Genomic DNA, 20,377 nt, shown 5'->3' on the forward strand with positions numbered 1-20,377 from the left:
ATGCGACAAGCGACCGTACGAACGGTCGAATGAAACGGCCGCATCCGGTGTGGTCTAGTGGCTAGGATACCTGGCTTTCACCCAGGAGGCCCGGGTTCGATTCCCGGTACCGGAACGGAATTTTTTCCACACGAATCGTGACAAGTTTGAGCTGTCCGAGCGGCCGTTTCCCGTCCTGCTCGCAATATAGCTACTGTTTCGTGACCGTCAGCAGAATATAGACTAGGGAAGCAGACACACGACGACCATAGGAATGGTGTATGGCTTCATGCCACCTGATTCCAGCGTAGGGCTGAGCAACTGCATCTGCCGAGGCCCGTTAGCTCAGTTGGTTAGAGCGTCGTGCTAATAACGCGAAGGTCGTGGGTTCGATCCCCCCACGGGCCACTTCTCTTTTACTACTGCGAAAAGGCAGCGCCGATTTCAGCTGGCGAGTGTGATGACCAAATGATCATCACCCTGCGTGGAAGTTGACAGAGGATCCGAACCCGACTCGTCGGGAAGCACTACAGCATTCACTCGGCAATGGCCATAATATCTTGAATACACTGGTTACAGAAAATGAAAGAAAATGTCCGATTGCCGATGCGTAACAACTTTGGCCCTTGTCAGTACTTGGGCGGGTGAGCGCATGGGAACACAGGGCACTATTGGCAGTTTTACTTCCTATTTTTGTTTCTCCTTTGTTTTCGGAGCTACAGCCCGATTCGGCCAGGGAGACGCCACCGTGAAATGAAGGGGGCGTGCTGTGTGTCCATCGCCTCGCCTCTCCTTACCTCTCTCAGTCGTTTCTCGTGCTTGTCGTTTTGATATAGGCCGATTTGAGAGCGTCAGCTCTCGCGTCAGCTGAGCAAAGTCGAGACAAGTCGAGACACACTAAGGGCTGGTATGCAGCGAGTAAGAGGGCGAAAAAACAATAGTTTAAGAGCGCGTGGCAAAAGTACTCATACGCGAAATTAAAAGCCTGCTGCGGTGGCCGGGAATCGAACCCGGATCAACTGCTTGGAAGGCAACTATGCTGACCACTACACCACCACCGCACAAGCGAGCGCCCCGCCACCGCGCTGAGTCGGCTTCCCGCCTGTCGGCAGCGGCCGAAGGTGATCGTACCCGGCAGGCGCATTTCGAGGCAGGCTAGGGGAGCACATCCAGACGCATTCGGACAGCGTATCCGCGCACATTTCGCATCCTTTGGCAAGAGTCGGCGCCGGCGACGCAAGAGTACGCAGAGGACCGCGTTCTGGCGGCATCTTTAAGCAGTGCAGTGCAGGATTCAGCGTCTGCAGCATCTTCTCCACAGAATGCTACGGCGCTTGACGGCAGTCCCACTTTCCCTTGAGACATCTGCTCGGGAAGCAGCGTGAAGGTACCGCTGGCCCGAGCATCGGTGGTTCAGTGGTAGAATGCTCGCCTGCCACGCGGGCGGCCCGGGTTCGATTCCCGGCCGATGCATCATTTTGTTTTTTCTCCGGTAGGGGTGCTGCGTGTCTTTCGCACTCGAACTGCGTGAGCCATGAGAATGAACCGCGGGATTCCGTGTGGAAAGAACCAATCATGCAGCGCGGACGACTGCTCGTTTGGACTCCTGCGTGCTATTGTACATACTGGCGTCGGCCTAGCATCGCAAGTTGCCTGCCGCGCCGTGAATGCACGTGTAGCAACAGAAAAAATGAGCCAGGGAGTGCAGACTCTCTACCACTTGTATTCGGTACTTACCAAGATTCCAGAAGGTCTAACGATCGCCTGCCTCGGTAGCGCAGTAGGCAGCGCGTAAGTCTCATAATCTTAAGGTCGTGAGTTCGATCCTCACCCGGGGCATCTAATTTTCTGTGACTGAAGGTGGTGCTGTTGCTAGGGCGCCAACTTATTTCTTGTTTGTTATCCACAACGTTTCAACGCTTCAGCGGGAAAATGTTTACTTCCTGTTATTGCTACATACAGCTTCCCTATTCCTCTTCTCCCAGCAGAGCATGAAGCCAAAAGCATTGCTCTGCGACGTTTGAGGTGCGCGCCTTGCCAGTCAGTATGTGCAAAGATGCTCGCAAAGAGAGCGACAATGCGACAAGCGACCGTACGAACGGTCGAATGAAACGGCCGCATCCGGTGTGGTCTAGTGGCTAGGATACCTGGCTTTCACCCAGGAGGCCCGGGTTCGATTCCCGGTACCGGAACGGAATTTTTTCCACACGAATCGTGACAAGTTTGAGCTGTCCGAGCGGCCGTTTCCCGTCCTGCTCGCAATATAGCTACTGTTTCGTGACCGTCAGCAGAATATAGACTAGGGAAGCAGACACACGACGACCATAGGAATGGTGTATGGCTTCATGCCACCTGATTCCAGCGTAGGGCTGAGCAACTGCATCTGCCGAGGCCCGTTAGCTCAGTTGGTTAGAGCGTCGTGCTAATAACGCGAAGGTCGTGGGTTCGATCCCCCCACGGGCCACTTCTCTTTTACTACTGCGAAAAGGCAGCGCCGATTTCAGCTGGCGAGTGTGATGACCAAATGATCATCACCCTGCGTGGAAGTTGACAGAGGATCCGAACCCGACTCGTCGGGAAGCACTACAGCATTCACTCGGCAATGGCCATAATATCTTGAATACACTGGTTACAGAAAATGAAAGAAAATGTCCGATTGCCGATGCGTAACAACTTTGGCCCTTGTCAGTACTTGGGCGGGTGAGCGCATGGGAACACAGGGCACTATTGGCAGTTTTACTTCCTATTTTTGTTTCTCCTTTGTTTTCGGAGCTACAGCCCGATTCGGCCAGGGAGACGCCACCGTGAAATGAAGGGGGCGTGCTGTGTGTCCATCGCCTCGCCTCTCCTTACCTCTCTCAGTCGTTTCTCGTGCTTGTCGTTTTGATATAGGCCGATTTGAGAGCGTCAGCTCTCGCGTCAGCTGAGCAAAGTCGAGACAAGTCGAGACACACTAAGGGCTGGTATGCAGCGAGTAAGAGGGCGAAAAAACAATAGTTTAAGAGCGCGTGGCAAAAGTACTCATACGCGAAATTAAAAGCCTGCTGCGGTGGCCGGGAATCGAACCCGGATCAACTGCTTGGAAGGCAACTATGCTGACCACTACACCACCACCGCACAAGCGAGCGCCCCGCCACCGCGCTGAGTCGGCTTCCCGCCTGTCGGCAGCGGCCGAAGGTGATCGTACCCGGCAGGCGCATTTCGAGGCAGGCTAGGGGAGCACATCCAGACGCATTCGGACAGCGTATCCGCGCACATTTCGCATCCTTTGGCAAGAGTCGGCGCCGGCGACGCAAGAGTACGCAGAGGACCGCGTTCTGGCGGCATCTTTAAGCAGTGCAGTGCAGGATTCAGCGTCTGCAGCATCTTCTCCACAGAATGCTACGGCGCTTGACGGCAGTCCCACTTTCCCTTGAGACATCTGCTCGGGAAGCAGCGTGAAGGTACCGCTGGCCCGAGCATCGGTGGTTCAGTGGTAGAATGCTCGCCTGCCACGCGGGCGGCCCGGGTTCGATTCCCGGCCGATGCATCATTTTGTTTTTTCTCCGGTAGGGGTGCTGCGTGTCTTTCGCACTCGAACTGCGTGAGCCATGAGAATGAACCGCGGGATTCCGTGTGGAAAGAACCAATCATGCAGCGCGGACGACTGCTCGTTTGGACTCCTGCGTGCTATTGTACATACTGGCGTCGGCCTAGCATCGCAAGTTGCCTGCCGCGCCGTGAATGCACGTGTAGCAACAGAAAAAATGAGCCAGGGAGTGCAGACTCTCTACCACTTGTATTCGGTACTTACCAAGATTCCAGAAGGTCTAACGATCGCCTGCCTCGGTAGCGCAGTAGGCAGCGCGTAAGTCTCATAATCTTAAGGTCGTGAGTTCGATCCTCACCCGGGGCATCTAATTTTCTGTGACTGAAGGTGGTGCTGTTGCTAGGGCGCCAACTTATTTCTTGTTTGTTATCCACAACGTTTCAACGCTTCAGCGGGAAAATGTTTACTTCCTGTTATTGCTACATACAGCTTCCCTATTCCTCTTCTCCCAGCAGAGCATGAAGCCAAAAGCATTGCTCTGCGACGTTTGAGGTGCGCGCCTTGCCAGTCAGTATGTGCAAAGATGCTCGCAAAGAGAGCGACAATGCGACAAGCGACCGTACGAACGGTCGAATGAAACGGACGCATCCGGTGTGGTCTAGTGTCTGGGATACCTGGCTTTCACCCAGGAGGCCCGGGTTCGATTCCCGGTACCGGAACGGAATTTTTTCCACACGAATCGTGACAAGTTTGAGCTGTCCGAGCGGCCGTTTCCCGTCCTGCTCGCAATATAGCTACTGTTTCGTGACCGTCAGCAGAATATAGACTAGGGAAGCAGACACACGACGACCATAGGAATGGTGTATGGCTTCATGCCACCTGATTCCAGCGTAGGGCTGAGCAACTGCATCTGCCGAGGCCCGTTAGCTCAGTTGGTTAGAGCGTCGTGCTAATAACGCGAAGGTCGTGGGTTCGATCCCCCCACGGGCCACTTCTCTTTTACTACTGCGAAAAGGCAGCGCCGATTTCAGCTGGCGAGTGTGATGACCAAATGATCATCACCCTGCGTGGAAGTTGACAGAGGATCCGAACCCGACTCGTCGGGAAGCACTACAGCATTCACTCGGCAATGGCCATAATATCTTGAATACACTGGTTACAGAAAATGAAAGAAAATGTCCGATTGCCGATGCGTAACAACTTTGGCCCTTGTCAGTACTTGGGCGGGTGAGCGCATGGGAACACAGGGCACTATTGGCAGTTTTACTTCCTATTTTTGTTTCTCCTTTGTTTTCGGAGCTACAGCCCGATTCGGCCAGGGAGACGCCACCGTGAAATGAAGGGGGCGTGCTGTGTGTCCATCGCCTCGCCTCTCCTTACCTCTCTCAGTCGTTTCTCGTGCTTGTCGTTTTGATATAGGCCGATTTGAGAGCGTCAGCTCTCGCGTCAGCTGAGCAAAGTCGAGACAAGTCGAGACACACTAAGGGCTGGTATGCAGCGAGTAAGAGGGCGAAAAAACAATAGTTTAAGAGCGCGTGGCAAAAGTACTCATACGCGAAATTAAAAGCCTGCTGCGGTGGCCGGGAATCGAACCCGGATCAACTGCTTGGAAGGCAACTATGCTGACCACTACACCACCACCGCACAAGCGAGCGCCCCGCCACCGCGCTGAGTCGGCTTCCCGCCTGTCGGCAGCGGCCGAAGGTGATCGTACCCGGCAGGCGCATTTCGAGGCAGGCTAGGGGAGCACATCCAGACGCATTCGGACAGCGTATCCGCGCACATTTCGCATCCTTTGGCAAGAGTCGGCGCCGGCGACGCAAGAGTACGCAGAGGACCGCGTTCTGGCGGCATCTTTAAGCAGTGCAGTGCAGGATTCAGCGTCTGCAGCATCTTCTCCACAGAATGCTACGGCGCTTGACGGCAGTCCCACTTTCCCTTGAGACATCTGCTCGGGAAGCAGCGTGAAGGTACCGCTGGCCCGAGCATCGGTGGTTCAGTGGTAGAATGCTCGCCTGCCACGCGGGCGGCCCGGGTTCGATTCCCGGCCGATGCATCATTTTGTTTTTTCTCCGGTAGGGGTGCTGCGTGTCTTTCGCACTCGAACTGCGTGAGCCATGAGAATGAACCGCGGGATTCCGTGTGGAAAGAACCAATCATGCAGCGCGGACGACTGCTCGTTTGGACTCCTGCGTGCTATTGTACATACTGGCGTCGGCCTAGCATCGCAAGTTGCCTGCCGCGCCGTGAATGCACGTGTAGCAACAGAAAAAATGAGCCAGGGAGTGCAGACTCTCTACCACTTGTATTCGGTACTTACCAAGATTCCAGAAGGTCTAACGATCGCCTGCCTCGGTAGCGCAGTAGGCAGCGCGTAAGTCTCATAATCTTAAGGTCGTGAGTTCGATCCTCACCCGGGGCATCTAATTTTCTGTGACTGAAGGTGGTGCTGTTGCTAGGGCGCCAACTTATTTCTTGTTTGTTATCCACAACGTTTCAACGCTTCAGCGGGAAAATGTTTACTTCCTGTTATTGCTACATACAGCTTCCCTATTCCTCTTCTCCCAGCAGAGCATGAAGCCAAAAGCATTGCTCTGCGACGTTTGAGGTGCGCGCCTTGCCAGTCAGTATGTGCAAAGATGCTCGCAAAGAGAGCGACAATGCGACAAGCGACCGTACGAACGGTCGAATGAAACGGCCGCATCCGGTGTGGTCTAGTGGCTGGGATACCTGGCTTTCACCCAGGAGGCCCGGGTTCGATTCCCGGTACCGGAACGGAATTTTTTCCACACGAATCGTGACAAGTTTGAGCTGTCCGAGCGGCCGTTTCCCGTCCTGCTCGCAATATAGCTACTGTTTCGTGACCGTCAGCAGAATATAGACTAGGGAAGCAGACACACGACGACCATAGGAATGGTGTATGGCTTCATGCCACCTGATTCCAGCGTAGGGCTGAGCAACTGCATCTGCCGAGGCCCGTTAGCTCAGTTGGTTAGAGCGTCGTGCTAATAACGCGAAGGTCGTGGGTTCGATCCCCCCACGGGCCACTTCTCTTTTACTACTGCGAAAAGGCAGCGCCGATTTCAGCTGGCGAGTGTGATGACCAAATGATCATCACCCTGCGTGGAAGTTGACAGAGGATCCGAACCCGACTCGTCGGGAAGCACTACAGCATTCACTCGGCAATGGCCATAATATCTTGAATACACTGGTTACAGAAAATGAAAGAAAATGTCCGATTGCCGATGCGTAACAACTTTGGCCCTTGTCAGTACTTGGGCGGGTGAGCGCATGGGAACACAGGGCACTATTGGCAGTTTTACTTCCTATTTTTGTTTCTCCTTTGTTTTCGGAGCTACAGCCCGATTCGGCCAGGGAGACGCCACCGTGAAATGAAGGGGGCGTGCTGTGTGTCCATCGCCTCGCCTCTCCTTACCTCTCTCAGTCGTTTCTCGTGCTTGTCGTTTTGATATAGGCCGATTTGAGAGCGTCAGCTCTCGCGTCAGCTGAGCAAAGTCGAGACAAGTCGAGACACACTAAGGGCTGGTATGCAGCGAGTAAGAGGGCGAAAAAACAATAGTTTAAGAGCGCGTGGCAAAAGTACTCATACGCGAAATTAAAAGCCTGCTGCGGTGGCCGGGAATCGAACCCGGATCAACTGCTTGGAAGGCAACTATGCTGACCACTACACCACCACCGCACAAGCGAGCGCCCCGCCACCGCGCTGAGTCGGCTTCCCGCCTGTCGGCAGCGGCCGAAGGTGATCGTACCCGGCAGGCGCATTTCGAGGCAGGCTAGGGGAGCACATCCAGACGCATTCGGACAGCGTATCCGCGCACATTTCGCATCCTTTGGCAAGAGTCGGCGCCGGCGACGCAAGAGTACGCAGAGGACCGCGTTCTGGCGGCATCTTTAAGCAGTGCAGTGCAGGATTCAGCGTCTGCAGCATCTTCTCCACAGAATGCTACGGCGCTTGACGGCAGTCCCACTTTCCCTTGAGACATCTGCTCGGGAAGCAGCGTGAAGGTACCGCTGGCCCGAGCATCGGTGGTTCAGTGGTAGAATGCTCGCCTGCCACGCGGGCGGCCCGGGTTCGATTCCCGGCCGATGCATCATTTTGTTTTTTCTCCGGTAGGGGTGCTGCGTGTCTTTCGCACTCGAACTGCGTGAGCCATGAGAATGAACCGCGGGATTCCGTGTGGAAAGAACCAATCATGCAGCGCGGACGACTGCTCGTTTGGACTCCTGCGTGCTATTGTACATACTGGCGTCGGCCTAGCATCGCAAGTTGCCTGCCGCGCCGTGAATGCACGTGTAGCAACAGAAAAAATGAGCCAGGGAGTGCAGACTCTCTACCACTTGTATTCGGTACTTACCAAGATTCCAGAAGGTCTAACGATCGCCTGCCTCGGTAGCGCAGTAGGCAGCGCGTAAGTCTCATAATCTTAAGGTCGTGAGTTCGATCCTCACCCGGGGCATCTAATTTTCTGTGACTGAAGGTGGTGCTGTTGCTAGGGCGCCAACTTATTTCTTGTTTGTTATCCACAACGTTTCAACGCTTCAGCGGGAAAATGTTTACTTCCTGTTATTGCTACATACAGCTTCCCTATTCCTCTTCTCCCAGCAGAGCATGAAGCCAAAAGCATTGCTCTGCGACGTTTGAGGTGCGCGCCTTGCCAGTCAGTATGTGCAAAGATGCTCGCAAAGAGAGCGACAATGCGACAAGCGACCGTACGAACGGTCGAATGAAACGGCCGCATCCGGTGTGGTCTAGTGGCTGGGATACCTGGCTTTCACCCAGGAGGCCCGGGTTCGATTCCCGGTACCGGAACGGAATTTTTTCCACACGAATCGTGACAAGTTTGAGCTGTCCGAGCGGCCGTTTCCCGTCCTGCTCGCAATATAGCTACTGTTTCGTGACCGTCAGCAGAATATAGACTAGGGAAGCAGACACACGACGACCATAGGAATGGTGTATGGCTTCATGCCACCTGATTCCAGCGTAGGGCTGAGCAACTGCATCTGCCGAGGCCCGTTAGCTCAGTTGGTTAGAGCGTCGTGCTAATAACGCGAAGGTCGTGGGTTCGATCCCCCCACGGGCCACTTCTCTTTTACTACTGCGAAAAGGCAGCGCCGATTTCAGCTGGCGAGTGTGATGACCAAATGATCATCACCCTGCGTGGAAGTTGACAGAGGATCCGAACCCGACTCGTCGGGAAGCACTACAGCATTCACTCGGCAATGGCCATAATATCTTGAATACACTGGTTACAGAAAATGAAAGAAAATGTCCGATTGCCGATGCGTAACAACTTTGGCCCTTGTCAGTACTTGGGCGGGTGAGCGCATGGGAACACAGGGCACTATTGGCAGTTTTACTTCCTATTTTTGTTTCTCCTTTGTTTTCGGAGCTACAGCCCGATTCGGCCAGGGAGACGCCACCGTGAAATGAAGGGGGCGTGCTGTGTGTCCATCGCCTCGCCTCTCCTTACCTCTCTCAGTCGTTTCTCGTGCTTGTCGTTTTGATATAGGCCGATTTGAGAGCGTCAGCTCTCGCGTCAGCTGAGCAAAGTCGAGACAAGTCGAGACACACTAAGGGCTGGTATGCAGCGAGTAAGAGGGCGAAAAAACAATAGTTTAAGAGCGCGTGGCAAAAGTACTCATACGCGAAATTAAAAGCCTGCTGCGGTGGCCGGGAATCGAACCCGGATCAACTGCTTGGAAGGCAACTATGCTGACCACTACACCACCACCGCACAAGCGAGCGCCCCGCCACCGCGCTGAGTCGGCTTCCCGCCTGTCGGCAGCGGCCGAAGGTGATCGTACCCGGCAGGCGCATTTCGAGGCAGGCTAGGGGAGCACATCCAGACGCATTCGGACAGCGTATCCGCGCACATTTCGCATCCTTTGGCAAGAGTCGGCGCCGGCGACGCAAGAGTACGCAGAGGACCGCGTTCTGGCGGCATCTTTAAGCAGTGCAGTGCAGGATTCAGCGTCTGCAGCATCTTCTCCACAGAATGCTACGGCGCTTGACGGCAGTCCCACTTTCCCTTGAGACATCTGCTCGGGAAGCAGCGTGAAGGTACCGCTGGCCCGAGCATCGGTGGTTCAGTGGTAGAATGCTCGCCTGCCACGCGGGCGGCCCGGGTTCGATTCCCGGCCGATGCATCATTTTGTTTTTTCTCCGGTAGGGGTGCTGCGTGTCTTTCGCACTCGAACTGCGTGAGCCATGAGAATGAACCGCGGGATTCCGTGTGGAAAGAACCAATCATGCAGCGCGGACGACTGCTCGTTTGGACTCCTGCGTGCTATTGTACATACTGGCGTCGGCCTAGCATCGCAAGTTGCCTGCCGCGCCGTGAATGCACGTGTAGCAACAGAAAAAATGAGCCAGGGAGTGCAGACTCTCTACCACTTGTATTCGGTACTTACCAAGATTCCAGAAGGTCTAACGATCGCCTGCCTCGGTAGCGCAGTAGGCAGCGCGTAAGTCTCATAATCTTAAGGTCGTGAGTTCGATCCTCACCCGGGGCATCTAATTTTCTGTGACTGAAGGTGGTGCTGTTGCTAGGGCGCCAACTTATTTCTTGTTTGTTATCCACAACGTTTCAACGCTTCAGCGGGAAAATGTTTACTTCCTGTTATTGCTACATACAGCTTCCCTATTCCTCTTCTCCCAGCAGAGCATGAAGCCAAAAGCATTGCTCTGCGACGTTTGAGGTGCGCGCCTTGCCAGTCAGTATGTGCAAAGATGCTCGCAAAGAGAGCGACAATGCGACAAGCGACCGTACGAACGGTCGAATGAAACGGCCGCATCCGGTGTGGTCTAGTGTCTGGGATACCTGGCTTACACCCAGGAGGCCCGGGTTCGATTCCCGGTACCGGAACGGAATTTTTTCCACACGAATCGTGACAAGTTTGAGCTGTCCGAGCGGCCGTTTCCCGTCCTGCTCGCAATATAGCTACTGTTTCGTGACCGTCAGCAGAATATAGACTAGGGAAGCAGACACACGACGACCATAGGAATGGTGTATGGCTTCATGCCACCTGATTCCAGCGTAGGGCTGAGCAACTGCATCTGCCGAGGCCCGTTAGCTCAGTCGGCCCTCGGCGGCCGTGGTGAGCGGACGTGTGGTGCTTACGTCGCCGCTGCTGCTGGCTGTTGTGGTGAGTGCCGCCCTTGCTGTAAACAGTAACGTGTTATTGTGTGGAATATGTGTAGGATTCCAACATGAGTCAATTAACACGACGGGATACTTTGAAGTTTGTGTTTGATTCAAACTATGCACGACCAAAATCGTTTGAATTAGAATCGTGGATTGAGGAAGCTTTGAAACGGTCCTTTGATGACATTCTTGGAGTCCATTTATCGATAGTTAGCAGCACCGCCTATATAAAGTTTAAATCTGCCGAAATCTGTGACCAAATCATTGACTCTTGTAGTGGTCGTTTGAAGTTTAAGCATTGTGATGGGAATGTTGGAGAGGTTCTCGTGTCTCATGCAGGGTTTGGTGTCCGCACCGTTCGAATATTCGAACTGCCGTTTGAAGTCCCAGCGGAACACATCAACGCTGCTTTGGACAGCTATGGTAAAGTCATTAGCAATGTTGCCGAAAAGTGGTTGTCTTTCAAAGTCCCTGTTTTGAATGGTGTTCGTCAGGTCAAGATAGAGTTGAAGAGACACATCCCGTCATATCTCACTATTTGTGGATACAGGGCGATCGTTATGTACGACGGTCAACCTAGGACTTGTGCAGGTTGTGGTGCCACTGATCACGTTCGCGCTCAGTGTATGCAGCGACGAGTGACGCAATTACCACCTGGCGAAAGGACGGAAACTACCAGGATGTCGACACTGCCTCTCACATATGTAGCGGCAGTCCGCTCGACCACGGCCGCGGCGGTGCAACCTGACGTGGTCACAGATCCCAGGGCTTCGGACACTGTTCTAGATACGCCCATGGATACTTCCAGTCTGGACGGCATCGCTGTTCCTACTACAGACGTACCGGTGGCCAGTAGCATCCCGGCGGTTCCGTCTTTAGACGGCCACCAAGAGGTTGCTAACTCCCAGGAAGATCACACTGGTCGCCACGTTAACAGCAATATGGATCCCATTTCAGTTCAGAATGCGCTTCCTCCTGCACAGGACTGCACTTCTTCCTCGTCGGCTGCAGCACTTCAAAGAGTCGAAACTTCTCCCAAGAAACACAAGAAAAGGAGGATCGCCCACAAGGATGCCGCCCACACCGCACCACCTTTGCGTGAGAAAGGGGCGCAAATTGCCCGTTCCTTGCCTGACGGCTCTCTTGACCGCCCCACTGAACAGCCGCTGCATGAGACCCCACAGGTCTCGGACGTCTCCGTGCCCCACCCCGATGGTGACGGCCAGGTCGCTGCGACCGAGGAACAGAACCCTCGTGAGGACCTCAGGGATACCCCCGAACATCAATCTCAAAATGATCAGGACTCAATTGGCGAGGTGGCCGCTGTTCATGTGGTCAATTGGGCAGATGACACTGACGATGTAATAATGGACCAGAGCCTGTCTGTGGTAGGGCCATCTCCAGGAAATTTACCCGCATTACCGGTCGGCGACTTAAGTACGACACGACCTGTCTCAAAACACCCGACGGGGGACGATGATTACCTATCTGATACCTACTAAAGGTTATAATTTTCTGTGCTTCTGCGTATCTACTTTGCTTTTTTCTCTTTCTGCCAACATTTAGCAGTTCATGCCGTCCTACCAGGATTATAAGTTAGCTACAATTAACGTTAATAGAATTACTTCTGTACAGAAGCTCTCTAGCTTTCGTGATTATTTATACAGCTGCGATGCTGATATTGTGCTGTTGCAGGAGGTCGATGATAAATTTCAGCCTGACATTCCTGGCTACCAATTACTCAAAAACACCACCCCAGACAGTTCTTCAGGTACCGCTCTATTAACCAAAGTGGGCGTGGCCGTCTCCGACGTTGAACGACTCGAAAATGGCAGGGGTATAGCGTGCCTTATCAACGGCATTAGATTTGTTAATGTATATGCCCCTTCCGGGAATCAGAATAGAACGAGACGAGCTCAGTTCTTTGCCACTGACTTATTATATCTTTTGCGCCGCAGCCGGGAGGACGTGGTTATCGGAGGCGATTTTAATTGTGTTTTGAAGCCCAAGGACCAATGGCCGAACTTTAATGGATGTGCCGCTCTCGGCGAAACAGTACGTCAATTAGAGCTGGAGGATACGTGGGAAATCACACACGGGGAACAACGGTGCTTCACGTACCATACTGCACAAATGGCCAGCCGCCTCGACAGGATCTACGTGGGGAAAAACCTGCGTGAGCGGGTATCTTCCTCGGAAACATGGCCCCTGTATTTTTCCGACCATTTAGCTTACCATTGTATCATTCGTATGGCGCGCCAGCAAACTTTCCGTGGTCGGACAGGATGGAAACTTAACGTCAGTATTCTCAGGGAACAGGAGTTACGAGATCGTCTACATGAAGCCTGGGAAATTTGTTTACGTCGACGACCAACATTCCCATCGGTAACGCAGTGGTGGTGCCGTTGTGCAAAACCTAGGCTTATTCGTTGTTTGAAGGCGTACAGTTCTGACAGGGGCCGGATGCAGAAAGAGACGTTTGAATTTTATTTTCGCTGTCTCCGTGACTTGTATTCTGAAGCACATGTCACGCAGGAACAATTTCTTCAGATTAAACGGATCAAATCAAAGTTGACGCTCCTCAAACGCAGGCAAATGGAAGGCGTTAAAATCCGTTCGCGAGATAGTGCCGGCACTTCTGACGAACAACCATCCGCCTTCCACCTAGGGACAGAGAAACGCCGCGCACGACAAAAATTGATTACCCGCTTACGAACTGAAGACGGTACCTTTGTGACGACCCAGGCTGAAATTAAGGAGTCTATAACGGACTACTACGGGCGACTGTACAGGGCACAACCAGCCGATGATGCGGCAATCGCGGCGATGCATGCGTATCTTCCGACAACGCTCGATGAGGACGACAGGCAATTGTTGATCAGTGATGTCACCGCGGTGGAGATTCGGGAGGCACTGAGCAGGGCTCAGGCCAACAAATCGCCCGGCATTGATGGTCTGCCGATTGAATTTTATAAGCAGTTCTGGGACCTCCTCGAACATTGTTTTGTTTGCATCTGCAATGAACTGCGCGCCGGCCAACAGTTACCAGATGGTTTCAATGACAGCCTGATCGTTTTGGTCCCAAAAGAATACCCCCATCAGGATATTGCCAAATTCCGCCCTATCTCCCTGTTGAACTCTGACTACAAGATTGTGGCCCGCGTCATAGCAGGTAGACTTAAACATGTCCTTGCAAAAATTATACATCACAGCCAGGCAGCAGCGGTCCCGGGCCGCACGATCTTTAAATGTCTTGCAGATTACAGGGAGCTCATTTCGTTTACTGCAATCACACGCCCGGAAGCAGCAATCTTGGCTTTAGATCAATGTCAGGCCTTTGATCGGATCCTGCATCGCTACCTCTTCCACACCATGAACCACTTAGGATTTGGTGACGGCTTTACTGCAATGGTCAGCAACATGTACACCTCGGCCACTTCTCAGATCATCGTCAATGGTCAATTCACCCGGCGGATTCCGATTCAGCGGTCAATCAGACAGGGCTGTCCCATGTCCATGTGTCTCTTCGTGATCGCAATTGAGCCACTTGTAAGGATGCTGAATTGTAACCTTCAAGGTTTAAACCTGTATTCCAGCACCCTCAAATGCATTGCGTACGCCGACGATGTGGGTGTCATTGTGCGTTCGGAACAAGACCTCACGGCAGTTAGGAATAGTATCACCGATTACGAGCGAGCATCCGGTTCTCAGCTAAACTATGGAAAGACTTGCCTCCTGCCTATAGGCAGTGGATTTCGCACAGACGCCCCTTTGCCGTACAGAAGATGTGCGACTCTCAAACTTCTTGGTATCAAGATGAGCAGTTGCCCCCTACGAACAACGGTAGACAATTGGAAACATCTTTTGGCTATGTCTCGGGGCTGCTTACAGCATCATAAAGGCAGAGAACAGGACTTATTGCAGAGAGTTCATTTCGTTAATACCATAATTCTCTCGAAAATTTGGTATGTCGGGCAAATACTTCCTGTGGTCGACAGTGTTGCGAGGAAAATTATGTCGGCAGTAGGTTGGTACATCTGGAGGGGTGACATCTTCAAGGTGGGCATCAATGTCATCACTCTCCCACCAGACAAAGGCGGCCTCGGCCTGACGGATGTTCAAACGAAATGTAAGGCACTCTTGATCCGGCGTACACTGCAGCTCTGCCACGAATATCCTGACAGCGCGCTGAGTATGGCCATACGCACATTTCAGCCTCAGACTATGCACATCCCCATCAACCTTCGGGAAACGCATTTCAAAGCAAACCACATTAGGATGTTTCTTTTAGAAAGTAGTTATCTCCAAATGAAATCGAGAGTTCCGCTACGTGACCTTACCACTGCCCACCTCTACCGGCTACTGAACGACACAGGCAGGGTCAACCGCATGGAACTGAAGTATCCCTCTAAAGACTGGGCTCTAATCTGGAAGACTATACATAACAAAGTGCTAGATACCGGTACTCGATCACTGTGGTATAAAGTTGTTAATGAAACTCTACCCACAGCCGAAAAACTTCATAAAATACATTTGTCAGCTACTGACAAATGTAGGGAGTGCGGCCTTGTCGACACTTTGCAACACAGATGTGTTTGTGGTGCGAACAGTCTTATTTGGGAATGGTGTAGAATGACCATGGCTTTGATCTGCCGCACGGCACGACGGCACATCTCTCTTACGTCCGTGCTCCAACCCGACGACGCGTACTACCCCACAACCAAGGCAAACACCTGGACGTGGTTGGCTGGACACACACTATGTTACTTACTTGGCGCCCAGGAGAGGCGTTCATACCTGGACTACAGATTATACCTCGCCACACAGGCACAACTGCTAATGCAGGATGTCAAACATAGGCAAAAGTTTGCAAATTATATCTTAGCGCTCCAAATCACGACCCTGTAAACGAATTCAGTCAGGTTTCTTCCACGGCCACGTATACATCCACCTTATCAAATATAAATGAAAATCTAAATAAATAAATTTCAAATAAAAAAAAAAACAAATATGTCCCACGAAAACAATGAAACAACGAAAAAGAAGAAAAGGAACAAAGTCGACATTCATGGTGTCTGCAGTAGTCACTGATTGGGAATGATCATGCTTGGTGTTTTAACTGTCTTGTTTAACCTAGCCCTTCGTCTCCGTTAATTCAGCAGGAAGTTGATTTACATTCTCCCAACATGGATGGTGAAGCTGACCATTCGTTTGGACGTGGTGTCCACTGGGTTTTTCGTTTATGTTTTATGTTTGCAAACTTACATGGAAGATGTATCCGTTTCACTCAACTGCGAACATTACTTGCTTCTTTATTTATTTGACGTCGACGAGGGAAGATGAAACAGGATTTATTTCTTCAATTTTTCTTTCCTTCTTCTTCAAATCATTCCGCAGCAACATGGATTTCATCATTTCTCTTTTCCCCATTCGTATGCAGAGCGCAGTTTTCGGCGGCTTAGTCGTTCGGAGCTAAGAGAAGGAGACTTGGGAAACCACACAGCAAAACTGGAATATATCAGACTAGTCCAAGCCATCGCTTGGGGATGCCAAAGGCATAACAAACTATCGAGAAGACGAGCTTTGAATGACGTCGGCAACCTGCAACTCCGCATGCAGTAAAATCAAATAAACAATAATAACAGAAAAAAAAATAAAAAAAAACAACAAACAAAAAACCACAAAAAAAAACAAAAATAAAACAAAAACAACAATAAAAAAAATTTCAATATCACTTCAAACAAAAAGGAATCAAAATATATCAACTACACATTTCAAACTAACCACAGTGAAACAGCATAACAAGAGTATAGCATCGAAGCTAGCCGAAGAAGGCAAAAAAGGTGAGCGAATGGATGGGCTGTATGGGGAGATGGGAGGCCCAAAAAAAAAAAAAAAAAAAAAAAAAAAAAAAAAAAAAAAAAAAAAAAAAAAAAAAAAAAAGTTGGTTAGAGCGTCGTGCTAATAACGCGAAGGTCGTGGGTTCGATCCCCCCACGGGCCACTTCTCTTTTACTACTGCGAAAAGGCAGCGCCGATTTCAGCTGGCGAGTGTGATGACCAAATGATCATCACCCTGCGTGGAAGTTGACAGAGGATCCGAACCCGACTCGTCGGGAAGCACTACAGCATTCACTCGGCAATGGCCATAATATCTTGAATACACTGGTTACAGAAAATGAAAGAAAATGTCCGATTGCCGATGCGTAACAACTTTGGCCCTTGTCAGTACTTGGGCGGGTGAGCGCATGGGAACACAGGGCACTATTGGCAGTTTTACTTCCTATTTTTGTTTCTCCTTTGTTTTCGGAGCTACAGCCCGATTCGGCCAGGGAGACGCCACCGTGAAATGAAGGGGGCGTGCTGTGTGTCCATCGCCTCGCCTCTCCTTACCTCTCTCAGTCGTTTCTCGTGCTTGTCGTTTTGATATAGGCCGATTTGAGAGCGTCAGCTCTCGCGTCAGCTGAGCAAAGTCGAGACAAGTCGAGACACACTAAGGGCTGGTATGCAGCGAGTAAGAGGGCGAAAAAACAATAGTTTAAGAGCGCGTGGCAAAAGTACTCATACGCGAAATTAAAAGCCTGCTGCGGTGGCCGGGAATCGAACCCGGATCAACTGCTTGGAAGGCAACTATGCTGACCACTACACCACCACCGCACAAGCGAGCGCCCCGCCACCGCGCTGAGTCGGCTTCCCGCCTGTCGGCAGCGGCCGAAGGTGATCGTACCCGGCAGGCGCATTTCGAGGCAGGCTAGGGGAGCACATCCAGACGCATTCGGACAGCGTATCCGCGCACATTTCGCATCCTTTGGCAAGAGTCGGCGCCGGCGACGCAAGAGTACGCAGAGGACCGCGTTCTGGCGGCATCTTTAAGCAGTGCAGTGCAGGATTCAGCGTCTGCAGCATCTTCTCCACAGAATGCTACGGCGCTTGACGGCAGTCCCACTTTCCCTTGAGACATCTGCTCGGGAAGCAGCGTGAAGGTACCGCTGGCCCGAGCATCGGTGGTTCAGTGGTAGAATGCTCGCCTGCCACGCGGGCGGCCCGGGTTCGATTCCCGGCCGATGCATCATTTTGTTTTTTCTCCGGTAGGGGTGCTGCGTGTCTTTCGCACTCGAACTGCGTGAGCCATGAGAATGAACCGCGGGATTCCGTGTGGAAAGAACCAATCATGCAGCGCGGACGACTGCTCGTTTGGACTCCTGCGTGCTATTGTACATACTGGCGTCGGCCTAGCATCGCAAGTTGCCTGCCGCGCCGTGAATGCACGTGTAGCAACAGAAAAAATGAGCCAGGGAGTGCAGACTCTCTACCACTTGTATTCGGTACTTACCAAGATTCCAGAAGGTCTAACGATCGCCTGCCTCGGTAGCGCAGTAGGCAGCGCGTAAGTCTCATAATCTTAAGGTCGTGAGTTCGATCCTCACCCGGGGCATCTAATTTTCTGTGACTGAAGGTGGTGCTGTTGCTAGGGCGCCAACTTATTTCTTGTTTGTTATCCACAACGTTTCAACGCTTCAGCGGGAAAATGTTTACTTCCTGTTATTGCTACATACAGCTTCCCTATTCCTCTTCTCCCAGCAGAGCATGAAGCCAAAAGCATTGCTCTGCGACGTTTGAGGTGCGCGCCTTGCCAGTCAGTATGTGCAAAGATGCTCGCAAAGAGAGCGACAATGCGACAAGCGACCGTACGAACGGTCGAATGAAACGGCCGCATCCGGTGTGGTCTAGTGGCTGGGATACCTGGCTTTCACCCAGGAGGCCCGGGTTCGATTCCCGGTACCGGAACGGAATTTTTTCCACACGAATCGTGACAAGTTTGAGCTGTCCGAGCGGCCGTTTCCCGTCCTGCTCGCAATATAGCTACTGTTTCGTGACCGTCAGCAGAATATAGACTAGGGAAGCAGACACACGACGACCATAGGAATGGTGTATGGCTTCATGCCACCTGATTCCAGCGTAGGGCTGAGCAACTGCATCTGCCGAGGCCCGTTAGCTCAGTTGGTTAGAGCGTCGTGCTAATAACGCGAAGGTCGTGGGTTCGATCCCCCCACGGGCCACTTCTCTTTTACTACTGCGAAAAGGCAGCGCCGATTTCAGCTGGCGAGTGTGATGACCAAATGATCATCACCCTGCGTGGAAGTTGACAGAGGATCCGAACCCGACTCGTCGGGAAGCACTACAGCATTCACTCGGCAATGGCCATAATATCTTGAATACACTGGTTACAGAAAATGAAAGAAAATGTCCGATTGCCGATGCGTAACAACTTTGGCCCTTGTCAGTACTTGGGCGGGTGAGCGCATGGGAACACAGGGCACTATTGGCAGTTTTACTTCCTATTTTTGTTTCTCCTTTGTTTTCGGAGCTACAGCCCGATTCGGCCAGGGAGACGCCACCGTGAAATGAAGGGGGCGTGCTGTGTGTCCATCGCCTCGCCTCTCCTTACCTCTCTCAGTCGTTTCTCGTGCTTGTCGTTTTGATATAGGCCGATTTGAGAGCGTCAGCTCTCGCGTCAGCTGAGCAAAGTCGAGACAAGTCGAGACACACTAAGGGCTGGTATGCAGCGAGTAAGAGGGCGAAAAAACAATAGTTTAAGAGCGCGTGGCAAAAGTACTCATACGCGAAATTAAAAGCCTGCTGCGGTGGCCGGGAATCGAACCCGGATCAACTGCTTGGAAGGCAACTATGCTGACCACTACACCACCACCGCACAAGCGAGCGCCCCGCCACCGCGCTGAGTCGGCTTCCCGCCTGTCGGCAGCGGCCGAAGGTGATCGTACCCGGCAGGCGCATTTCGAGGCAGGCTAGGGGAGCACATCCAGACGCATTCGGACAGCGTATCCGCGCACATTTCGCATCCTTTGGCAAGAGTCGGCGCCGGCGACGCAAGAGTACGCAGAGGACCGCGTTCTGGCGGCATCTTTAAGCAGTGCAGTGCAGGATTCAGCGTCTGCAGCATCTTCTCCACAGAATGCTACGGCGCTTGACGGCAGTCCCACTTTCCCTTGAGACATCTGCTCGGGAAGCAGCGTGAAGGTACCGCTGGCCCGAGCATCGGTGGTTCAGTGGTAGAATGCTCGCCTGCCACGCGGGCGGCCCGGGTTCGATTCCCGGCCGATGCATCATTTTGTTTTTTCTCCGGTAGGGGTGCTGCGTGTCTTTCGCACTCGAACTGCGTGAGCCATGAGAATGAACCGCGGGATTCCGTGTGGAAAGAACCAATCATGCAGCGCGGACGACTGCTCGTTTGGACTCCTGCGTGCTATTGTACATACTGGCGTCGGCCTAGCATCGCAAGTTGCCTGCCGCGCCGTGAATGCACGTGTAGCAACAGAAAAAATGAGCCAGGGAGTGCAGACTCTCTACCACTTGTATTCGGTACTTACCAAGATTCCAGAAGGTCTAACGATCGCCTGCCTCGGTAGCGCAGTAGGCAGCGCGTAAGTCTCATAATCTTAAGGTCGTGAGTTCGATCCTCACCCGGGGCATCTAATTTTCTGTGACTGAAGGTGGTGCTGTTGCTAGGGCGCCAACTTATTTCTTGTTTGTTATCCACAACGTTTCAACGCTTCAGCGGGAAAATGTTTACTTCCTGTTATTGCTACATACAGCTTCCCTATTCCTCTTCTCCCAGCAGAGCATGAAGCCAAAAGCATTGCTCTGCGACGTTTGAGGTGCGCGCCTTGCCAGTCAGTATGTGC

The 20,377-nt window shown here is 52.3% G+C and overlaps 34 non-coding genes across 34 annotated transcripts; 27 read left to right on the plus strand and 7 right to left on the minus strand.

Moving 5' to 3' along the window:
- Positions 1-43: 43 nt before the first annotated feature.
- On the plus strand, positions 44-115 carry Trnae-uuc. The gene has a single exon. It is a non-coding gene; the product is annotated as a tRNA-Glu (tRNA).
- A 198-nt stretch (positions 116-313) lies between these two features.
- Trnai-aau lies at positions 314-387 on the plus strand. Its single transcript has one exon. It is a non-coding gene; the product is annotated as a tRNA-Ile (tRNA).
- A 581-nt stretch (positions 388-968) lies between these two features.
- On the minus strand, positions 969-1,040 carry Trnag-ucc. The gene has a single exon. It is a non-coding gene; the product is annotated as a tRNA-Gly (tRNA).
- A 341-nt stretch (positions 1,041-1,381) lies between these two features.
- Positions 1,382-1,452, plus strand: Trnag-gcc. The gene has a single exon. It is a non-coding gene; the product is annotated as a tRNA-Gly (tRNA).
- Positions 1,453-1,745: 293 nt separating this feature from the next.
- Trnam-cau lies at positions 1,746-1,818 on the plus strand. The gene has a single exon. It is a non-coding gene; the product is annotated as a tRNA-Met (tRNA).
- Positions 1,819-2,099: 281 nt separating this feature from the next.
- On the plus strand, positions 2,100-2,171 carry Trnae-uuc. The gene has a single exon. It is a non-coding gene; the product is annotated as a tRNA-Glu (tRNA).
- Positions 2,172-2,369: 198 nt separating this feature from the next.
- Positions 2,370-2,443, plus strand: Trnai-aau. The gene has a single exon. It is a non-coding gene; the product is annotated as a tRNA-Ile (tRNA).
- A 581-nt stretch (positions 2,444-3,024) lies between these two features.
- On the minus strand, positions 3,025-3,096 carry Trnag-ucc. The gene has a single exon. It is a non-coding gene; the product is annotated as a tRNA-Gly (tRNA).
- A 341-nt stretch (positions 3,097-3,437) lies between these two features.
- Trnag-gcc lies at positions 3,438-3,508 on the plus strand. Its single transcript has one exon. It is a non-coding gene; the product is annotated as a tRNA-Gly (tRNA).
- Positions 3,509-3,801: 293 nt separating this feature from the next.
- Trnam-cau lies at positions 3,802-3,874 on the plus strand. Its single transcript has one exon. It is a non-coding gene; the product is annotated as a tRNA-Met (tRNA).
- Positions 3,875-4,155: 281 nt separating this feature from the next.
- On the plus strand, positions 4,156-4,227 carry Trnae-uuc. Its single transcript has one exon. It is a non-coding gene; the product is annotated as a tRNA-Glu (tRNA).
- A 198-nt stretch (positions 4,228-4,425) lies between these two features.
- Trnai-aau lies at positions 4,426-4,499 on the plus strand. Its single transcript has one exon. It is a non-coding gene; the product is annotated as a tRNA-Ile (tRNA).
- Positions 4,500-5,080: 581 nt separating this feature from the next.
- On the minus strand, positions 5,081-5,152 carry Trnag-ucc. Its single transcript has one exon. It is a non-coding gene; the product is annotated as a tRNA-Gly (tRNA).
- Positions 5,153-5,493: 341 nt separating this feature from the next.
- Positions 5,494-5,564, plus strand: Trnag-gcc. The gene has a single exon. It is a non-coding gene; the product is annotated as a tRNA-Gly (tRNA).
- A 293-nt stretch (positions 5,565-5,857) lies between these two features.
- Trnam-cau lies at positions 5,858-5,930 on the plus strand. Its single transcript has one exon. It is a non-coding gene; the product is annotated as a tRNA-Met (tRNA).
- A 281-nt stretch (positions 5,931-6,211) lies between these two features.
- Trnae-uuc lies at positions 6,212-6,283 on the plus strand. The gene has a single exon. It is a non-coding gene; the product is annotated as a tRNA-Glu (tRNA).
- Positions 6,284-6,481: 198 nt separating this feature from the next.
- Positions 6,482-6,555, plus strand: Trnai-aau. The gene has a single exon. It is a non-coding gene; the product is annotated as a tRNA-Ile (tRNA).
- A 581-nt stretch (positions 6,556-7,136) lies between these two features.
- Positions 7,137-7,208, minus strand: Trnag-ucc. Its single transcript has one exon. It is a non-coding gene; the product is annotated as a tRNA-Gly (tRNA).
- A 341-nt stretch (positions 7,209-7,549) lies between these two features.
- On the plus strand, positions 7,550-7,620 carry Trnag-gcc. Its single transcript has one exon. It is a non-coding gene; the product is annotated as a tRNA-Gly (tRNA).
- Positions 7,621-7,913: 293 nt separating this feature from the next.
- Positions 7,914-7,986, plus strand: Trnam-cau. Its single transcript has one exon. It is a non-coding gene; the product is annotated as a tRNA-Met (tRNA).
- Positions 7,987-8,267: 281 nt separating this feature from the next.
- On the plus strand, positions 8,268-8,339 carry Trnae-uuc. Its single transcript has one exon. It is a non-coding gene; the product is annotated as a tRNA-Glu (tRNA).
- A 198-nt stretch (positions 8,340-8,537) lies between these two features.
- Positions 8,538-8,611, plus strand: Trnai-aau. Its single transcript has one exon. It is a non-coding gene; the product is annotated as a tRNA-Ile (tRNA).
- A 581-nt stretch (positions 8,612-9,192) lies between these two features.
- On the minus strand, positions 9,193-9,264 carry Trnag-ucc. The gene has a single exon. It is a non-coding gene; the product is annotated as a tRNA-Gly (tRNA).
- A 341-nt stretch (positions 9,265-9,605) lies between these two features.
- Positions 9,606-9,676, plus strand: Trnag-gcc. The gene has a single exon. It is a non-coding gene; the product is annotated as a tRNA-Gly (tRNA).
- A 293-nt stretch (positions 9,677-9,969) lies between these two features.
- Trnam-cau lies at positions 9,970-10,042 on the plus strand. Its single transcript has one exon. It is a non-coding gene; the product is annotated as a tRNA-Met (tRNA).
- A 281-nt stretch (positions 10,043-10,323) lies between these two features.
- On the plus strand, positions 10,324-10,395 carry Trnav-uac. Its single transcript has one exon. It is a non-coding gene; the product is annotated as a tRNA-Val (tRNA).
- A 6,863-nt stretch (positions 10,396-17,258) lies between these two features.
- On the minus strand, positions 17,259-17,330 carry Trnag-ucc. The gene has a single exon. It is a non-coding gene; the product is annotated as a tRNA-Gly (tRNA).
- Positions 17,331-17,671: 341 nt separating this feature from the next.
- Trnag-gcc lies at positions 17,672-17,742 on the plus strand. Its single transcript has one exon. It is a non-coding gene; the product is annotated as a tRNA-Gly (tRNA).
- A 293-nt stretch (positions 17,743-18,035) lies between these two features.
- On the plus strand, positions 18,036-18,108 carry Trnam-cau. Its single transcript has one exon. It is a non-coding gene; the product is annotated as a tRNA-Met (tRNA).
- Positions 18,109-18,389: 281 nt separating this feature from the next.
- On the plus strand, positions 18,390-18,461 carry Trnae-uuc. The gene has a single exon. It is a non-coding gene; the product is annotated as a tRNA-Glu (tRNA).
- Positions 18,462-18,659: 198 nt separating this feature from the next.
- Trnai-aau lies at positions 18,660-18,733 on the plus strand. Its single transcript has one exon. It is a non-coding gene; the product is annotated as a tRNA-Ile (tRNA).
- A 581-nt stretch (positions 18,734-19,314) lies between these two features.
- Trnag-ucc lies at positions 19,315-19,386 on the minus strand. Its single transcript has one exon. It is a non-coding gene; the product is annotated as a tRNA-Gly (tRNA).
- Positions 19,387-19,727: 341 nt separating this feature from the next.
- Positions 19,728-19,798, plus strand: Trnag-gcc. Its single transcript has one exon. It is a non-coding gene; the product is annotated as a tRNA-Gly (tRNA).
- A 293-nt stretch (positions 19,799-20,091) lies between these two features.
- Trnam-cau lies at positions 20,092-20,164 on the plus strand. Its single transcript has one exon. It is a non-coding gene; the product is annotated as a tRNA-Met (tRNA).
- Positions 20,165-20,377: the final 213 nt, after the last annotated feature.

Source organism: Schistocerca americana, unplaced genomic scaffold (assembly GCF_021461395.2).
Source record: "Schistocerca americana isolate TAMUIC-IGC-003095 unplaced genomic scaffold, iqSchAmer2.1 HiC_scaffold_116, whole genome shotgun sequence".
In the NCBI taxonomy this organism is placed as follows: Eukaryota; Metazoa; Arthropoda; class Insecta; order Orthoptera; family Acrididae; genus Schistocerca; species Schistocerca americana.